General features: G+C 37.6%; 1 long non-coding RNA gene across 1 annotated transcript; it reads right to left on the bottom strand.

Moving 5' to 3' along the window:
• Positions 1–9,146: 9,146 nt before the first annotated feature.
• LOC113833482 lies at positions 9,147–11,789 on the bottom strand. The gene is made up of 2 exons (XR_003481183.1): positions 11,722–11,789; positions 9,147–9,704 (listed from the first exon to the last, which is right to left on the bottom strand). It is a non-coding gene; the product is annotated as an uncharacterized LOC113833482 (long non-coding RNA).
• Positions 11,790–21,424: the final 9,635 nt, after the last annotated feature.

Here is a 21,424-nt window from a genome sequence, read left to right as displayed (position 1 = left end):
TGCAGTTTTTTAAAGATATGTCTCTTTCACTATAAATCTTACCCATTTAAACATTACAAGTTATCCCTTCCTCTAACTCATGAAAAATACCAGATTTCAAGAGACTCCTCTAGTTGAACTTTAATCTGTTTTGGTGCCTTTGCACATAGAATAAAATAATGCTGCAAGAATAGAGGAACATGGTGAAATGATAGTCCTGAAGCTGAGGAGTAGTTAGTGTCTTAAAACACAATTTTAAGTTGTGTTTAATGTCATTTATTTTTTCTTATAATTATGTGACATTCCTCCCAGTGGTGGAATAAACCCTACAGGACACCTTCCTGTCTCCTACTCCTGGCTCGTCTGGACTGGATATGAGTCAGTCTGCTGATCTTTGGTTTGTCGTTAATCTTCTTAAGGAAAACCTGTTTTGATTAATATTTAAAGCACCCTAGGGATTGCTTCCTGTTTTTCTTAAACTGTCTACCCCTTTACCATTATCTCAAAGATGATTTGTTGGCCATGGGGGTTTGTATTGTTTCTGATCCTCTGAGAAAAATAATAAAGCAGTGTTTTTCCAGTTGCTCTACTCAGAAACCTTGGGAGAGAACTTGGGTGTAATGTCCTGTGCTTCTGAGTATTACTTAAGTTACAGAAAAAAATAATGCTGTGTTTATTTTTAAAGTATTTGAGCTTTCCCAAGTGCAAACTTCCATTACTATTACCTAAGCTTTAAGTAGTATATGATTTGTTATTCTCTTCATTCCTTAAGCAATATATTAAAAATCATTAAGATGCATAATTGAGTGTATAGGTTGTTGCACACACTTGAACCCACAGTTGAACTCTGAATCTTGGCTATATTGCTTATGTATAAACTAGAGATGCTAAGAGAATGTAATATGATAAGTGCTTTGATTTGGATGTGATATTATTAAAGCAAATTACCTACTCCATAGCACTAGCCTACTTATCAAACTTGTACTAGAAGTGAAGCAAACACGTCCCATATGTCACTCAGCAGTAGGTGATTCAGGAAAATGCAGGAAATAGGTGATGAACTGGGAAGGGTCAAAGATGAGTATGTTATACCCAATCATTGCCTATTAGAGAGGAGACACTGGCATGTTGTAAACCCCAAAGGGAAATGACCAAACATATCAGTTGGATGCAAAGTGAACAGCTGGTTACATGGACCTAAAATCTTCATTATTTGATTAGCTAATAGGAAAGGACGGTTTAGAAAAAATAAGAAAAGTTCCTATACAGTTCCCTAACATAATGATGATTTTCACTAAGAAAGATGCAATAGCACTAAGAAAGAAGAAATAGCAATGTTTGATTGTTCATGAAATCCCTAAATACTCCCTTCATCACTTATAGTTTAGTACTAACTCTTTACACCAAAGTTTCTGTGTTTAAATAATAGGTGATTTCAGGCTCTTGGTTTGGACACTTGCTGATATTTTAGGGTTAAATGAGTATAAATTAAAGTCAAATAAATGAAATGAAATGAAGACATGACATAAAATTATAAATATATAAACAAAATAACTAAAATAAAAAATACCTTGTTTAAATACATTAAAATTTTCAACTTATTAGCACAAGAATAAATCAAAGAGAGCTATTTTAAGTAGCATAAGAAAACTTTCTAAATGTAGGAAAATACATTCATTATTAAGTAATAAAACTTAGAGCTTAACTTAAAAAAAGTAGCAAGGTGATATAAGAAGAGGTAAAATATAAGAATAAACTGAGACTATTCTTAAATACAACATATGATAAATGATGGTATCAAAAGTAGGTAAAATGAACCAGATAACAAAAACTATGTGTTCCTATTTAAGTGAATAAAGAGAGAGCAGAGTCATGAATACAATGTTAGGAATAGGTGTGGAGTCATAACTATAGAAAATTAGTGTTTGTAAACAGCACACATGTAACTTTATTTCTGAAAGTTTGAAAACTGTAATGTTTTATGTATGTAATATGCATGTAAAATGTAATGTGCACATTTCTAGAAATGTATAATTTAATATCCAGTGCTAAGATGACAGCATGAAGAGACTCGACTTTGAAATCAGCTCCATGAGTTCAAAACGTGCTTGAACAAATTTCATCAGAGTATTTTTGAAGATGTTACACACTCTACATGCAGACAGTCCTTTACATTAAAATTGGAGGCCAGAATAATTACCAAGACCAATGCTTCACAAATGAAAAACATTTGGAATATTCAATCAACCTTTTAACTAATGTAAACACTAAATCATCAATTAAAAAAAAAACCTTTCTAATGAGGAAAATACTAGCTTTAAGACATTATTCATGAATTGCACCAAACACAACAGAAAAAATATTTTAAATGTATTTATTTATTGAGTTTCATAGGTAACAAAGAAACAAAGACATTTCCAATTAGAAGATAAAAGCATATTAGAATGAGGATGGGAAAGTCACACACTAACCAATCTTTTTCATAAATATAAATGTAAAAATTATCAGAAGAATATGAACAAATTGATTCAGAAGTGTAGAAATAGATAAGTTGTCAGCATTTATAAAATAAGATGACAATATTATTTTGTCACTAAATTAATCCATTTGGACTAAAATCTTAAAACACAAAACAGGAAACACAATTATGGTAGTAAATGCACATAAGGTAGGTTCTCAGTCCAATAGATTGAAATCATAAGGGAATATCTTTATGAGAGGAAGGTACACATTTTTAGAGAGAGTAAGCCATAGCCATTGTCACATATGTCAAAAAATTCAAACATTTTTCTTAACACCAGCTGGAAGGAAAAGAAGAATTTTACCTCAGCAATTATTACAGGTTCTTTGCATCAGTGGAAGAGCCCAAGAAAATACCCAAAGAAAATAAGAAAGGAAAGAAAGAAATTAATTATCTCCCCATTTGTAATTATTTCATTAGCTATAAATAAACCTGAAAACAAATGTCATAGAAAATACAAGAATCTTAAATGAAATGAATAATTAAATTAAATAGTGGAATTTAGTATGTAGATAGAAATCAATACCAAATATATTGACAATGTATTAATTTTGCCAGAATCTAAAACCCACAGATTTCAGTAGCTCCAAAATGAGGTACCTAGGTATATAAATATGTATGACTCACACAGTTATATGACATTATCCAAAGCTGCTAAAGAAAGTTTAAATATATGGGAGTTACCATACTGATGCTTCAAATGTCTCCACATTCATAATGATGTCAATTCTCCCAAAATAATCTATAAATTTAATGTGATTCAAATTAAAATGCCAGCATGTTTATATAGCAGTTGACAGTCTACTTTAAAATTTGGTTGGGAATGTAAAAATGTCATGGATAGTTAAACATTCTCAAGGGGAAAAATAAGGTAAGGTAGACTTGTTAAAATATTTCTCAAGACTTATGATTAAGTTATGCTAAGAATGATGTTGGTATAAGGCTAGAAAAATTAGAAGAATGATGGTGTACAAAATTAGGTTATGACACATGAAAATAAGGGAAAATAAACTATTAAATGAATTGTTCTAAGACGGGTAACTGGTAATGTTGGGGAAAAAAGGGCAAACAACAAAAAAGTCTTAATTTCACTCATATTAACTGAAAATAAATAAATTAAAAATCTTTTAAAAAGAGAAAACTAATTATAACATGGTTTATTATATTTCCTTCAAAAATCATTAAAGAAAATATAGTAATTTTAATCAGCTTAATAGTTTAAACTTTTTATGAAAATACAGAGCAGGACACAAAATTTTAAGCATTTATAAAACATGATACAACCGTCTGTAAGAAAGTTTCTGCAATCTTACTACAAGCTAGACATCAGAAACTTCATTTTATTCCTCTTTATTGTGTGTGGGGATGATGAGGAAAGTATTATATCATTGTGCATATGTGGAGATCATCACATAAAACTCTGGGAGTAGTTCTCGACCAATACCTATGTTCTGCATTCAAACTCAAGTCTTACCAGAAAATGTTTTCATCTTCAGAACCATGTCTCCAGCCCTACAGCCTAGATTTTCATATTTCATCTTCTATGCCTATTAAAAGTTATCATTTGCAATTTCATATGGTTTTGATCCTTTTTAAGAGAAGGAGGCATCACTTAAAATGATGAGATGTAAATCCAGACAGAGGCATCATGAGCAGGGATCATTTTCTTTATCACCCAAAGAAATTTATTTTTCATGCACTTTAGCTATGCATTCAAAAGAAAAAATTAACTTGATCTTGAACTTCTAGGTGTTGGAGGTAAAAGTGTATGAATGCATTGGATGTTATGCTTTTGTGGCCAATGGTGTGTTTTCTCATTGCTCCAGTGGATGACCACACACACACACACACACACACACACACACACACACACACACGCACGCACGCACACACACACGCACACACACACACACACACACACACACACACACACACACACGGGTAGCACTAATTGAACTTAGTGGGTAATGAAAAAATAAAGTCATACAGATGGATGGGGCTGTTTTAGGTGAGACATGGGGTGTATTGGAGGCAGTAAATTTGTGGTAGGTATTATCAGATTTTGTTGTATACATTATAGATTTTCAAAAATAAATATTTTAATGGCCAAAAAAAGTGATGACAAGTTCTAAAGATGGGTACTTAGAAAAGCCTTTGTCAGAAGGCGAGAAACTGAAAGCTGAAACAAAAATCAAACCTCAAAGGAGAAGACAGGATTAGCTACAGTAAGAGCCATGGAAAAGGTATCAGGCAGGACTTTGGGAGGGAGGAGGGAGTGGTCAGAAAGGAAGGAGAAAGTGTGTAGGAAGGGCTGGACAAACAACAGGAGAGCATTTAGTGACACACAGACAAGAGTAGAAACATCGGTAAATAGAAAGTTTTAAAATGATATGAAAGTGAACACCCACAGAGCTCTCTCTCTCCCTCTCTCTCCCTCTCCTTCCCTCTCCTTCCCTCCCTTCCTCCTTCCCCCTCCCTCCCTCCCTCTCTCTCTCTCTCTCTCTCTCTCTCTCTCTCTCTCTCTCTCTCTCTCTCTCTCTCTCTCTTACACACACACACACACACACACACAAGGGCTATTCAAAAAAAGAAGGCCAAACAGACTGGGGCATGTGTGGATAGATAAGTGTAGTAGTTTCTGCTATGTCTTGCTCTCCTACTAAGAATTTATTTTACTGAATCCAGTTACAAAAAACACAAAATAAGTGAGCAAATAGAATAAGTGGCTACCAATTCCTGATGAACTCATTCTCAACAAGAGAAATAGTAACTAACAAAACAGAAGGTAAAACTCAGGGGTGATTAGCACACTCCTGCACCCAGGAACTGTAAACTTAATTGTAGCAAAAATCTCCATGTTATTACCACCTTACAAGAGTATAAGGAGGCAATGATAGAAAATATTACATTGCAATAGCATGTTGTATTAGTTACATTTTTCATTGGCGTGAACACTTACAATCTTCCCAAACAGTACCACCAACTAGGAACCAAACAAACGTTCAAGCACATGGATCTGTGTGGGAAATTTCAAATAAACTATAGCACGTAGTTCAATTTATCAGAAGCAGTCTAAGAAAACTGACACAAAGAGAACAGAGTGTTTGAAGATGTTGGTGGTTGGGCCACAGGACAAAGAACTAAGTCATTCAGAATACTGAAGGTGAAACCACACTGGCTTCCTGAAGTATAACCAGGTGTGAACATTAAGACCGGCAATTCTTATGGAATTTACTTCTTTTTCCTTTTGTCTCTCTCTTTCTAACCCACCCCACTCTGCCCACACAGTATTGAGTGCTGGGCTTGCTGACTTTGCTGCAGCTTTTTTAAAGGGAATATTCATGGCAGGGAAACCGAATATGAGTGCTGATAGTACTTACTTAGAACCTTGTGGCAGGGGAGACGCTATTTTCAAGATGCAACCAGGGCAGTTCTTCATCCTTTCACTTTGAGTTTACAGAGGACATGGCAGGCACATACGTTAAGAACCTTTTGGTTAAACTCATATCCTTGCTATTTCTCTGTGTGTTTGATCTCAGGAAGTAGGTCAGCTAACACAATCTCCACTGTACATCCAATGGGACGCAGGGACCCCCCACCCAAACATCAGAGTTGCTTCCATCATGCACAGCTTCACTGTAGTATTCCCTCACAACATGTAGGACGTCAGAAAAATCTTCATTTTCTCAAACAGGTACAGTGACAAATGCCCATGATCCCTTACACTTAAGGCGTCTGATGGAGCAGCATCTTAAGTGAATATCTAGTCAGGACTAAATTATGAGACTGCAAAAAACAATAAAACATGACAGGAGGAAAATCAAAAGAAAGAAAAATAAATTATCTTAATTATATTATATTTAATTCTTGTTCTACTCATTTTTAACTCTTTGGGAGTAACACCTGATGGATGTGTCACTGCTGATGCTGCTGCACCTTGAGAACAGCCTAATACTTCATAGTTACTAACTTGTTAGACTGCTAAATAAAAAGCATATAAGACGATATCTGATGAAAGGTTTGTGCTTAATATATGAGAGCTATGAATGCTTCTGTTTTGTGTTCATTCAAGGGAAAGTTAGCAATTGTTTGTTTAGCCAAAGTACAATCTCAGTGGTGTGATTAGATTCCAAGAATTATCTTCAAAGTCAACCATGATCCAACATTATCCATGCTCAGAGATACCATCCTGTCCAAGCATCCTTTCTTTTCCCGATCACTTGCACACCCCTTCCTGTTTGTGTCACCTGTGGCAGCCACTTCAAACCGTCCAGCATTGGTCAGACTCCTCTGTGCAGAGACTGGCAGGAAAGCTGTTTATTTCCTCCACACTCTTCCCCATAAACTTCATCCATGACCCCTAAACAGGGGACAGTAGTAGCTAAGAATGCCTATAATTAAATCAGCCAATGCAACACTCTTTCCCACTTTAGGAAAAAACTACTTGAAGGACCGAACCACTATTTGTCTGAATTAACTGATCAGCTAAGAAAGATCTGATCATCATGTGGGGCCTGAAATTTACATTGACACCAAACACTATAATTTTCAAAATACTTTCACATACATGATTTTATTTAATTTATGGTATTATGATAAAGATATAATTCCCAAAGCTATCACCACTAGAAATGGCCCAAGTCATTGTGTCCTTCAGTTTCTATATTTCTAGCATGATGATGGTGGTAAAGACACTGAAGTACTGAATTGAATTATCTTATTCCTTTGTAGGAGAATTAATATAGCTTTTAAATTAACTTTAAAATTGACTTTGACCAGCCAGTGTTTCTGCCTCAGTAATATTATAGCCTGTGTCAATCACCAAGATGTATAATGTTCTATCCTATCTGGGGGTGGATTTTAAAATGATATTCTCTGAATATTGTTTAAATTAAATATGGAAAGAAAATGTAAATTATAAAATTTTAAATAGGAAGATGCACTGACATTGGCAGTTGTCACCCATGTGTTATCTTCTATCTGGAGACATGGAAAAGGCACAGATCTTCCACAGTATTCTGCAAACCCTGATACAAAGTTTGACATGTGCTAAAATGTCAACTCTACCAACGTCAGTCACCAGTTCTTTCCTTGGAAGTGAATAATATTCATTTTTCAGAACAGTGTTCTTTCCAGATACAGCTTTGAAAGTTCCAGAAGGTATTCAGAAGCAAAAGATATCTACTAATTTCCCCAAAGTTATTTATTACATGCTTTTGTGGAATATTTTTTTAAAAAGATACAGGTAGTTAGATATTTATAAGAACTTTTAAGTTTTCAAGACTGAGCGTTACTATTTAGTGTTGGCTGTCCTGGAACTCACTATGTAGACCAGGCTGGCCCCGAACTCACAAATGCTGGGATTAAATGTGTGTGCCACTATGCCTGCACCTACAAAATCTTTTAGCAATATGTTACACCAACACTCTTTCCATGGAAGAAGAAACAAACTGCAGCTAGCTACAAGTCCCGGGTTAAACCGTGTAATCTTGGAGGCATGGGATGAGAATCTGTGGGGCAGCATATGTGCTCGGTTTGTTGGAGGGAGCTCGAAGTTGTCCTCAAGATTTCAAGCAATTTCAAACCACTATTGTTTGAGTCACAGATACCAACATAGTAAGAAGGTGTCTATTTTCCTAGATTGTTCCTACTGGGTGATAAAGTACATCCTTACTTTATTGGTGAATTACCTCATGTGTAAGGGTTTCAGTGTTAAAGAATATCACCTGAATAATACAAGTGCAAACAGATACCTCTGTTACAGTGGCATGCTCGCCTGTTCAGTTGTTCTTAATGACCTGTCTAGAGTCATCCTGCTTATGCAAACACATGCTCTCTCTTACACACACACACACACACACACACACACACACACACACCACACACGCACACCACATAAACACACCACACACACACACACATACACACACACAGGCACACAGACACCACACATCACAGACACACACACCACATACACACCACACACACACATACAACACACACACACACACACACACACACACACACACACACACACACACACACACACACACACACACACACACACACACACACACACACACACACACACACACACACACACACACACACACACACACACACACACACACACACACACACACACATACACACACACACACACACACACACACACACACATACACACACACACACACACACACACACACACACACACACATACACACACACACACACACACACACACACACATACACACACACACATACACACACACACACACACACACACACACACACACACACACACACACACATACACACACACACATACACACCACACACACACACACACACCACACACACACACATACACCACACACACACACACACACACACACACACACACACACACACACACCACATTAATAAGATTTCAGGGAAGTTCCTGTCTTTTTAATTACTGCTTCATGATACCCTGCTTGGTACAAAGCAGCATTTCAATTAATAGCACTGAAAAAGATAACTATGTGTTATTTTAATTAGAGGTTATGTAAGTTGCCTTATATGTGCATAAAGAGAGAAACATTCATTTACTCACTTAAAAATATCAGGTATTAAAATAAAAATAAAAATAGATGTTAAGGTAGATTTTACATTGTTTTATGGAGCCCAAATGAGGGTTAAAAATCTTCATTTGTCTTGTGCTTTATATAAGTAGCATGTGCAAAAATAAACCACAGCATCTTCAGGAAACATTTTATTTCCCCTTGCTGCAGGAGACGAGTGTCTGTCTGAGTCTGAGTAAGCAGCACAGCTCACATCAAAAATTAACTCCAGCGGTATTGTGCTTCCCCGCCACTGTCATTATGAAAGGCCTCCAGGTGCTCAGCTCTCAGCCTCTTTCAGGTAGGAAATTGTTCAGGTCTTTTAGACAGATTTAGAAACAGAGAGCCAATAAATCCATCTGCAGCCCCTAAGACTTATCCGTGAGTTGCAGACTGACAGACCTTTGTTTTGTTTTGCTTTGCTCTGCATCATCCCCAGGCACTGATGGCTGCTAATAATTGGGACATAGAAATAATCACAGAAGAGACACAAACGGCATTCTATATTAGAGGGTCCCATCAGATGGCCCTGAGCGTCATTTTTCTCATCTCCAGTGACATGCGTCGCTTTATACAATATGTTGTTTTCAAATACACCTGTCAGAAAATATCAGACCAAATTGATATTAGTTAGCATTCAGATGGTCACTTATTCCACCAAAAGAGAATGGAAACAACATAGTAAAAGAGGAAGTTCCGAACAAAACAAAAACCCAAACCAACAGAAAACATGTCTTTTTAATGCATGCTTATTTACTATAGTTATATTTTTGTATATATGAAACTTGAATAATCTATGAAATTTTGAATAATTGTTTGTAGTGACTTTATCTTTAGGGAAACCAGAGCTGTATTCATAGTCACAAGTGTACTGTCCTTCCGAATATAATTATGGAAGAAAAAGACAGAGGAGGAAGGAGTGGAGGGGAGGGTGAGGAGAAGGCTTTCTAAAGACCGTCACTGTGACGAGATAATCAGATCCTTATTCTGTTTTTTTCTTTGATATGCCATCCAGGCTCCGTGCACATTTTATTCTATGATGGTGTTTTGAAACACCATGCCCCAGCACATTCATGACCCGAGACATCTAGAGAAAAACACTTATCTTTTGGCTTAAAGGCTATATACTTGTCAAACATCTTGTTCAAGTCTTGAAAACCCCTCAGCAAGTTAGAATTCCTCTTTAAAAATCTGAGAAATGGGGCTGGAGAGATGGCTCAGTGGTTGAGAGCGCTGGCTGCTCTTCCAGAGGACTAGCATTCAATGTCCAGCACCCACATGGTAGCTCACACCTGCCTGTGACTCCAGTTCCAGGGTACCTGGCACCCTCATGCAGATATACATGCAGTCAAGAAACATCAATGAACATAAATAAAAATATTTTTTAAAAAATCTGAGGAAAAATAATAGAGGTTTAACAGTTGATTTTATATTGGTGGGCAGTTAAAAAATCAACTTTCCATTTAAATAAACATGTAAACAAAGTAGTCTATCTTTGAATTTATGCTGATTTATGGCAGATTTTTAACATATTAGCTGATCCCAAACTAAAATTAAAGCAAAATAAAAATATCCACTAAAGAGATCTAGAGATTTCCCCTTTCATTAAAGACAATGACAACAGATTCAGGACTCAGGGTCTGTCTTGTCTTGTGTTAAGGATTTTTTCTTTGTGGTCAGTTTAGAATAAACCAAGGAAATGAGCAAAGCTGGGTATAATTGCTCTGAAGTGCATTTTTGGAGACAGGCCATAGCATGTCAGTGAGCTCAACACAGTGTCCACTTCTCTGCAGAGAATCCATATGCCTATCCAGGTTTTGGGTTTTCATAGCAGAGTAAGTGTCCATAGGTCTGGCTTCATCTGACTACTAAGTGATTTTTAATGTCTGCATTGACGTGAAGAACGCAGTGGCCTATGTTGAGTTCTACTTAGTAACAAAAGCATGCCTGAGACCCACAAGCGGTCACGATACAATAAATTGCAGCTAGCACATAAAGCTCCCCTTGCAGGGTATTTGACTATGAACCACACAGAGACACAAAGCAGAGAAGAGTTTCGGAAGTCAAAGGATGTGTCGGAACAAATGGGATTGCAGACTCATTTTCAGGACAGCTAGCAGAGTGCCACCAACTGTGGTCCCAGTCTGGAGGGAGTAACCAGGAAGTTACATTTTATTACTGGAACCCCATTCAAAGCTACAGTTGCATTTTCTATGAATAAAGATCTGGCCATGGTTTTGGTTTCAGGTGCAAACCAAGGGTTTATCCATTTAACAAAATCTGGCATCTCTGATAAGATTAATAGTTTCAGCCAGGTGGTGGTGGCACATGCCTTTAGTCCCAGCACTCCAGAGGCAGAGACAGGCGGATCTCTGTGAGTTGGAGACCAGTCTGGTCTACAAGAGCTAGTTCCAGGACAGCCTCCAAAGTCACAGAGAAACCCTGTCTCGAAAAACAAACAAAAGAATAATAGTTTCTTCTTTACTTTTTCTGCAGCTGGAGCAGGAAACTGTCCACAATTTCTACCGAAGCCTTACTCCTTTCCTGTCTCATTGGTCAGTTCGTAGTTAGATGCCCCTATTAGTCCGAATATCCACAGAGAAGGGAGACTCACCATGAGTATGCTGTTCAGAGCAATCTTTGGGGGACAAGTCAACCTCAACACACAATAAAAGCAGATACTGAAAGAAAATGAAAACAGAAGATCAGCACTGATCAGGACAAAAGCAAACAGAATCATTTTATCTTGAAAATCTATCACCTCTTCAAAGCCTTTTGCAAGGTATATAAATTATTCTATTTTTGAGTCAACATTTCTGTGCTTCTTTGAAACAAAACTCTGTGAATCTGAATTAAATTTAGCATCTTCTTACCAACTTCTAATGATTCGCTCACATCCTGGTTGCTAGGCAGCACTCCAAACTCCAGCCCTTCTCTGATTTCTCACTTTGTGTCACAGCCCGCTAGTCCATGTCTGATCTCCTTGAAGCCTTCCTCATTAATATTTAGAATAAAAGCATCACTGGTTATGATAGCCTCTTTCCAGGTTTGCGCCATCCTTGATTAATCAGAAACTCAGTAAACATAGTAAAGCTATTTGCTTTAGGCCAGTGAATTGAGGGTTTGAGGTATGTATTTCCTCAGACTCCTTTTTTCTGATTTGCATGTTATTTCCCTTCCTGAGTCAATAATGGCTACAAGGAGAAGTCATTCACTACACTACCTATGATGTTGGTGGTGGTCATTAACAGAGTTTTCCTGAAACCACCATTACTGACAGGACCATCTTGAGAGTTCCATGAGTTGAAAGCATTCTTCTATTATTACAGTTCTCTTAGTAAACTCACTAAACAAAGATATTTTCACATTTTAACATTTTTAAAAGATAAATTTTATTTGTATTTTTTGCATAGGTATGTCTCTGTGGGCATGTGTGGATGGGTACCTGAAAGAACCAAAAGAGGACACTGATCTCCTTGAACTATAGTCATAGACACTTTTGAGCTTTCCAGTCTGGGTGCTATTAACTGATGGCCAGCATCTCAGACCATCACTTTAGAACTTTTAGAAGTACATATCTTTACTACAAAAAAACCCCCACAATTTATCACAAGTCAAATGACTAAAAAGAAAAGGTTATTTTTTCTTTATTTTAGGAGCACTCTTATTTTACAATCAATCCCCCATTCCCTTGTCCTCCCAATACTCTTAGGCCCCTCACTGACCCCCACAATGTCCCTTCCCATGGATAGTGAGGCCCTCAATGAGGAATCATCAAAGTCCTTCACATCATTTAGGGAAGTGCCTAGGCCCTCTTCTTCGTATATATGGGCAGCAACAGTATCCCCCATAGGGACTGGGCTCCCAATGTCCATTTGTGCACTAGGAATAAACACTGGCTCTACTGTTAGAGGTCCCATAGATTGCCTAGGCCTCCTAGCTGGCACCCACATTCAGCAGGCTTGGTTTGGTCCAATGTTTTTTCCACAGCTTTAAGACTAGTGTCTCTCCCTGTGCTCTCACTAGGTCAGGTCAACAATTTCTGCAGGTTTCTCCAGTGCCATCTTGGCTCCTTTGCTCATCCCTCCTCCCTCTCCACAATTGGATTCCAGGACTATGGCTCAGTGTTTAGCTGTGGGTACCTGCTTCTGCTTCAATCCGATACTGGATGAAGGCTCTAGGAATGGCAACCAAAGTAGTCATCAATCTCATTATAGGGGAAGGGCATCAAAAGCAGCCTCTCTACCACTGCCTAGATTCTTAGATGGGGTCATCCCTGTGGATCCCCGAACATTTCCCCAGTGCCAGACCTCTCTCCAAACCTATACTGACTCCCTCTGTCAAGGCATCTCCTTTCTTGCCCTCCTCTTCCTCCCCTGCCTCAGTCTTCCTGATCTCTCCTATTCTCCTCCTCTCCACCTCTCTCCTTCCAACAACTCTCTCTCTCCCCCTATGCTCCCAATTTGCTCAGTGGTTCTTGTTCCCGTTATTTCTTAACTCCATGGTTTTATTTTTTTTAGCAATAACAGCAATGTTCTGGCTTTCACACAGCAATAAGCTGGACACTCTTCAGGCCTGAGTTTTCATCTGAGACACAGGGTATTCCTATAGACTCACATAACCATGGGTAAACTTAATTCTTGTAACTGAAGACTTGCAGAGTTATCTTCTTCAGTAATAATGGAAAGGTGTCTCTGCCTTAAGAAAACCAAGTAACAAAGAAAAATTTAAGCAAATCAGCAATACCTATCCAGAAAAATCCCTTTTACATTAATTTAAACACAACTGTTATACCAATAATGAAAAAGCCATCCCACCCCATCTATCTGTTTCTTGCCCACACTTGGTGACATGATAAAAGGTGTACATAACAGAGCAAGGGAAACTGGAAAATCTAGTCTACCACAGAAGGCTTCTGTCATTCTCTCTCTGTTTTCAATCTTTATGCTAGGCAATTGGGATAGGTATCCACTTCTAGAACATTACATCTAGAAGCCACATTTGTAAAAAGATTAAATGAAGACAACATTATGCATAGCAACAACAAAGGGATACAACAACTCAACAGAGAAGTTAGTTGTATTGATCCAGTATGAGAAAGAAAAAGAAATACAGATCATGCATTCTAGAATAAACTATGTATATATAATTGGAAGCCTTCAAAAACCAATAAAAGTTGATGGAATCAAAAGAAAAAATGAGGAAGTAGTCAAAATCATGGGGATATACAGAAACAAGATTTTGGCAATTTTTCAAGTGTTATAATTTAAGTCTGATGACAGAAATAAAAAATACTAAAGAAAAGTTATGTATGCTATAACTGTGAACTGGAAGAAGCTTGAGAGTCTTGGCAAGAGGAATTAGTATGTTATGCCACCTGGATGGGCATGTGAAAGACACCATTGCAAGGAAAGGAAGATGTCCCAATGGCCACTACAACACGCAGGCCAGCTCTGAAGGTGGTGGTCAGAGTATTATCAGTGGGAGGAAGAAATGGAGAATCATTGTAAGTGGAGTGGAGGAAAGAGAGTTCTCTGTTTGCCTGCTAGAACTCTGGTTATTGTCCAAGTAAGTGTCACCTCGTACAAAGTAGATCCTCAGTGTTTATAAGAAGGTGAAAAGGAGTAGAGGAGATTTGCCAGAATAGGGATGAGGGAGAAGTTATTCACTTCATTTGGGGGAATATGAACTCAAGGTCCTTTTTGAAATGAACTACAAACAATTCGATAGGTAATTTTATTTATAAATGAAGGCATGAGTACACACACACACACACACACACACACACACACACACACACACACACACACACACGCAATCTGAAGCACTGGAGAGTACTCATGATCTTAAGCATGTAAATATGAGCTAACCCACATTAAATTGCCCAAGAATGATACAAGAGGCAGCTACTATGATAAGGCAATGCTTGAGTGAAACAGGGAAAATGCTTCAAAGCCTCAGAAAGGTAATAGTATAACAATGAGGGGCAGTAAGATAGAGTAGGGTCACTGGAGTCACAAAGGAGCATAGATAGATAGCACTATTTAAGACCATAGAAGAATAAGTTGGAGACCAGAAGTCCTTGGTCATTAGCTATGGTGATTGGGCCTCTGAGTGCCTTTATTGAAGTGATTTAATAGCATATTGGAGAAAGAAAACCACTTGAAACTGCCTGATCTGCAACTGGAAGTGACACAAGAGAGACTATTCCTCAAGAAAACCAAAGAATAAAGAAGTTCACATTGTAGATAAGGCACCAATTTTAAGTAAGAATTATCGTGGAATATGTTTGGTTTTATTTAATGAACATACAGAAAGAGGCTTTATGATAGTAAGATGAGAGTTTATGTGAGATATCTTGAGAGGATGAGAATCCAAGTACAACACAAGGATTTGATCTGGGCGTAGAAGTAACTTCTCATACTAAGACCAAATGGGAGAGTGTTATAGGTATGATTTGGCTTGGATGATTGAGTTCAACCCAAATTACCAGAGTTAAATTTAATCTTGTAGAAGAACTTAAAGAAAAGCTATAGGGAAAATGTGATAATTCACTGAAGACAATGGTGTCTACAATAGTTAATGTCTTACAAGTGTGAATAAAACAAAAACATACATAGAGTTATTAAACAACTTCAAGATTCAATGCTCTTCTTCAGTTTCACATTTAAATGAAAGATTGAAGTTGTCAACAGTTTAACTTGCTGGTATTTGAAAGAATCCAGTTTTCATTGTTAGATACAAAGAAAAAAAAGCCAAGTTAAATACTACCTCCATTGAACTATCTCATGCACCCCTTTCTCTTATGCATACCTTGATTTCTCTATCTCACTCAAACTACAAACACACCACAGAAGTTCAGAAAACCTGAATTTTCCTTTAACCTAATACATCCATCTCTTAAAATAAAACTCTTCATATTCAATCCTCCTCTTAAATCAGCTATAGGATATTTAATATCTAGAAACTTTGAGGTGGGTTAGTTTTGTTACAATTCCCATTGAAGAAAGTAGGTTTAAATACAGCTAAGATCTCTTCTGTCTTTAAAACATATTATCATTATTTAAATATCACAAACTTGGGGAAGCATTGCTTCCATGCTTATTTTAAACACAAATATTCACTAATTATTCACTACAAATAAAATACATAGAACTGGTTGTGGTGGTGCACATCTATAATCCCAGAATGCTTGAGCCAGCCTGTTATACACAGAAAATGCTAGGCAATCCTATAGGGAGATTCTATATTAGAGTACCAAAGATAAATTAACTAACTTAGAGTGGAGCCATATTTTAAAGATAGGTGATATCATATTTTACAAACTATGCCAAGTTTTTAGTAAAACTACAATTTAAGTAGCAATAAAATTCAAAAACGTAAATTGCTCAGACAGCATTGTAACAAATCATGTGAAACACAGGCAAACATTTAAAAAGATCTAAAGACAAACTGATGTGTGAAACCAAAAGATGCATTAAAATTCAAAAGAAATAGAAACATCCAAAAGTATTTTTCAAAGAAAAAAGTGCTGTATCTCCTGAAGACACAGCATGTGATTCAAGACTTACTGTGTATGTAAAGCTGCTGTAGTATACAGGAGTCAACTGAACTGAAAACTCACAAAAGGAAATACAATTTTTTCCATTATTAAATAATTCAACATTGGTCATAAAGCTAAGAAAAATCATAAAATTATAAAACTCCTAGATCAAATCTTTGCACTTTTGAAGTCAATTAGTATTAATCAGAATACAAATACACATAGAAAAAGAGAAACAGTAAAGTGTCAAAATTAAAATATTTTTCTCTTTACATGGTACTATTAAGGAAACAAAAGGCACGATATATGTAATGGAAAATTTTTTCATAAAATGTCTATTAAAATGCATACATTGGCACCAAGCTCTAACCAACTGAAGTTACCAGTTTTGTTTATTCGAATTCTGATATGTTGGTGTTTTGTTTATTTGCTTGCTTGTTTGTTGTATTATCTAATTTTATTTTATTATTATCTTTCAGAAGCCTGTTTGTTTTCTAATGAGAGACAGAAAGGGTGTAGATCTGGCAGAAAGCACTTGGGAGGGGATGGAGAAAATCCATAATCACAATGATATTTGAGAAAAAAATCTATTTTCAATAAAGAAAGGTAGAAGAAAAATTGATCAGTGATTTCACCCAAATGAGGTCAAAAAATAAACAAATGGATTCTTTTACTTTAAAAAGACATATACTAAATATAAAAATAACTGTCACCTCCTAGCTTGCTTTTCCCAGTAAAACAAACAAACAAACAAATTGAAATTAGACTGATTAATAACCCTGGAGTCTTGACTTTATACTTGGCAGCAGAGAATTAGGAGAAATTGTTACATTAAGATAGGGAAAGGGTGGAGGGTGATTTATGACTGCAGGAAGAAAAAGAAAATGATTTAAATTACATAGTAAATATGAGATTGCTTGTTGTTGATGGCTAGGAAGCCAGAACCTGCTGTGGAACGATCTTTCTGTTCGCTATGAATATGTACCATCCTCACTGATTAACAAAGAGCTGACTTGTCCATAGCTAGGCCAGATTTGGGGACAAAGGAATCATAGGAGGAAGTAGGGCGGTGGAGTCTGATGTCTCTGAGGAGACACCATGAGACTGAGAGCTAGTGAGATGGGAAGTTTGTAGAGGAGGTAAATGAGTCTCTGGCAGCACATAGATGAATAGAAACGGGTTAATTTAAGTTATAAGAGCTAGCTAAAAGCAAGCTTAAGCTAGCAGCTGAGCATTTATAAACAATTATAAGTTTTGAGTGCTTATTTGGAAGTGGCTTCCAGGCCACAGAGAAACTGAAACTACAATCATCTTCTCTTTAAATTCACACAGAATTGTAGTCAGATGTTTCTTTGGGTCACTAGCTCACATATGACAACAAGGAGATTCATTATTAATTATGGAACCCTGGCCTTAGCACAGACTTGTCCCACTAGCGCTTATAACTTAAATTAACCCATTTATTTTAACCTACCTTCTGTCACGTGGCTCGTTAACTCATCTCTCGGTACTGCCCATGCTGCTTCCACCATGCCTGACTGGTGACTCTGCTGTCTTCCCAGAGTTCTCTCTCTCTGCTCAGAAGTCCTACTTGTACCTCCTGCCTAGCTATTGGCCCTTCAGTGTTTTATTACAACCACCATAGCAATACGTTTTATACACTCTACAAATACCACACAACAAGCCTTTTTATCAGACTTCACAAGCTCTCTGACTGCTGTTTTCTTTGAGCTCCCTCTAGAACAGTCTTTTCACTCCTCCTCATATACCTGGGCCTGATTTTCACAAATGCCTGAGCCTGCCATTCCCCTGCCTCAGCATCTTTCCTAATGCAATTTACATGGAAGGAGGAACCTGAGCACTGAGCTGTGATGGAGTCTTCTGAAGAGCCAAGTATTCCAGCACTTCAGAAAAGTTGCATAATTCCCATGAAAAAATGAGGTTTTGTTTCTGTTTGGATTGAGAAAAATCCAACTGAAACTACCTATGAGCATTTATTCTGCTGTATAAGGAGTGGCATGGTTCAAATTCATGGCATTCACACAGGAATCCCGTTTTCCTTTTTAGCCAAATACGGCATTTTTCTATCTTTTCTATCCCCTCCCAGTGCCTTGATCTCCTTCTAAGATGTCTCTAAAATCACCTTGATTTGTTCAGTTCTTATCCTGTGTTTTTTGGGACCCTCTTCTATAACCTCCCCAACTTACATACACCTATCATTTTCATGCTTTTATTCCCTGGCCTTATACCTAAAGCATAATGAGATCTCAAATATTTTAACTGGGATGTGCGTCTGCTTGCAAGTGTAAGCTTACACACGGTGCACATCATTGTATTCTAGTGAGAAATCACAAAACAGGTTTTGGATGTCATATTGCATTATAACTTTTTTCCAGATTGTTTTAACTAGTTGACATTAAAGCTATTAAATAGCATTACTTTTTAAATGTTTTATTATTTTAGAGGCACTCATATTTACATATCCATCCCCCATTCCCTATCGCCCTTCTATCCTGCCATGTTTCACACCAAGCCCCCCAACCCACCCAACTTCTCCCCAGGTATAGTGAGGCCCTCCACGGGGACCTACAAAGTCAGTCATATCATTTGGAGGAGAGCCTAGGCCCTCCTTGCTGTATCTGGGCTGCAATAGTATCCTTCCATCGGGATTGGGCTCCCGAAGTCCATTTGTGCTCTAGGGATGAAGACTGGCTCCACTATTAGAGGTTCCATAGACTGTCTTGGCCTCCTAGTTGGCACCCACATTTAGAGGGCATGGTTTTGTCCAATGCTGTTTCCCCAACTTTACGACTAGGGTCTCTATACTCTCGCTAGGTCAGGTCAACTGTTTCTGTGGGTTTCTGCAGCACCATCTTGGCTCTTTGTTCATCCCTCCTCCCTCTCCACAACTTGATTCTAGGAGTATGGTTCAGTGCTTACCTGGGATGCCTGTTTCTGCTTCGAAAAGCTAATGGATGAAGACTCTAGGAATGGTAATCAAGTTAGACTTCAATCTCATTATAGGGGAAGGGCATCAATGGCATCTTCTCTACCACTGCCTGGAGTCTTAGTTGGGGTCATCCCTATGGATCCCCTAACATTTTCCCTGTGCCAGACCGCTCTCCAAATCTGTATTGTCTCCTTCTATCAAGGCATCTCCTTTCTGGCCCTCCTCTATTCCTCCCTGATGGGGAATGTACTGTGTATATTTATCTTATTGTTAAATAAAATACTGTTTGGCCAATGAGACAGCAAGTTAGATGGGACTAGGAGTCAAAAAGAATTCTGGGAAATGTAGTAGAGAAGTGATGATCCAGGCAGGAAATGACATAGCAAGGAGACTCATATTTAAAGAAGGAGAAACAGGAATCATCCCTCTTTTCGCCTCCGCTCCTGCTCCAGCGGCACAATGTGATCCACTGGCAAGGAGGGATGCCAATAAGGAGTCTGATCAGATAAGTCTTATAAAATATATAGGTTTATGATAGTTAAGACTGAGCTAACAGATGAGAATCCTAGTCATTGGCCAAGCAGCATTGTACCTAATACAAGCTTCTATGTATTCATTTGGGCCCTAAATCAGGTGGGCGGCTGGCATAAAGCTCACACATGGCGGTGGGGCTCAGGTGGTTTTGGCAAAAACATTTATTGTAACACCTCCCCTGTCTCAGTCCTCTTCTTCTCTTTCCCCTACCCCTCTTTCCTGCCCACCTCCTTCCTCTCCACCCCATGCCCCGTACTCCCAATCTGCTCAGGGGTTCTTGTCCCCCTCCCCTTCTTCAAGGGACTATGCAATCTTTTCTTGGGATCCTCTTTGTTTCCTAGCTCCTCTTGCAGTGTGGATTGCAGACTGGTAATCCTTTTCTCTATGTCTAAAAATCATGTATTAGTGAGTACATGCCATGTTTTATCTTTTTGTGACTGGTTTACCTCACTCAGAATGGTTTCTTCTAGTGCCATCCATTTGCCTGCAAGTTTCAAGATTCCATTGTTTTTTCTGCTGAATAGTACTCCATTGTGTAAATGTACCACATTTTCTTTAACAATTCTTCAGCTGAGGGGCATCTAGGTTGCTTCCAGGTTCTGGCTATTACAAATAATGCTGCTATGAACATAGGTGAACATATGTCCTTATTGTATGAATGCCTGTTCTTTAAGTATATGCCCAAGAGAGGAATGGCTGGATCTTGAGGTAGACTGATTCCCACTTTCTTGAGAAACCCCCATACTGATTTCCAAAGTGATTGTACAAGTTTGCACTCCCACAGCAATGGAGGAGCGTTCCTCTTTCACATCCTCTCAGTTTTCTGTAACCATGTGGGTTATTTAGCTCTCCTTTTTCAGTTCCTCTGGTTAAGTGTGAATAGTACCAATTGTTCCTTCATCGAACTGTGTGTGCAAATGAATACATATATATAAGCAAAGCTTACAATAGAGCCCTGCACACAGGAAATTCTCATTAGATATGAAATATTTTTATATTAAGTAATTTGCTACAATATAATTGTATCTTTGGGGGAAGAGTTCTTAAATTATAAATAAACTTGTAATGTAGTTGTTCTTGAAATGTGATTCCTAAAATCACCATTGATATAGGATGGAAAAAAACCTTGAATACTTCTTAAATCTCAATTTTCTGTTTTCCTTCTGAAACAGTAACCAATATTTGGTGTGCTTCCATTTCTTTACAACTTAAGATAAATATATAACAATGAGCCAAATGCTTACTTTTGTTTACTGACTCCTAGCAGCTTGAATTGTGAAGCTACAACTA

Source organism: Cricetulus griseus, assembly GCF_003668045.3.
Source record: "Cricetulus griseus strain 17A/GY chromosome 1 unlocalized genomic scaffold, alternate assembly CriGri-PICRH-1.0 chr1_0, whole genome shotgun sequence".
Taxonomy (NCBI): Eukaryota; Metazoa; Chordata; class Mammalia; order Rodentia; family Cricetidae; genus Cricetulus; species Cricetulus griseus.
This window is presented reverse-complemented; position numbering and strand designations above follow the sequence as displayed.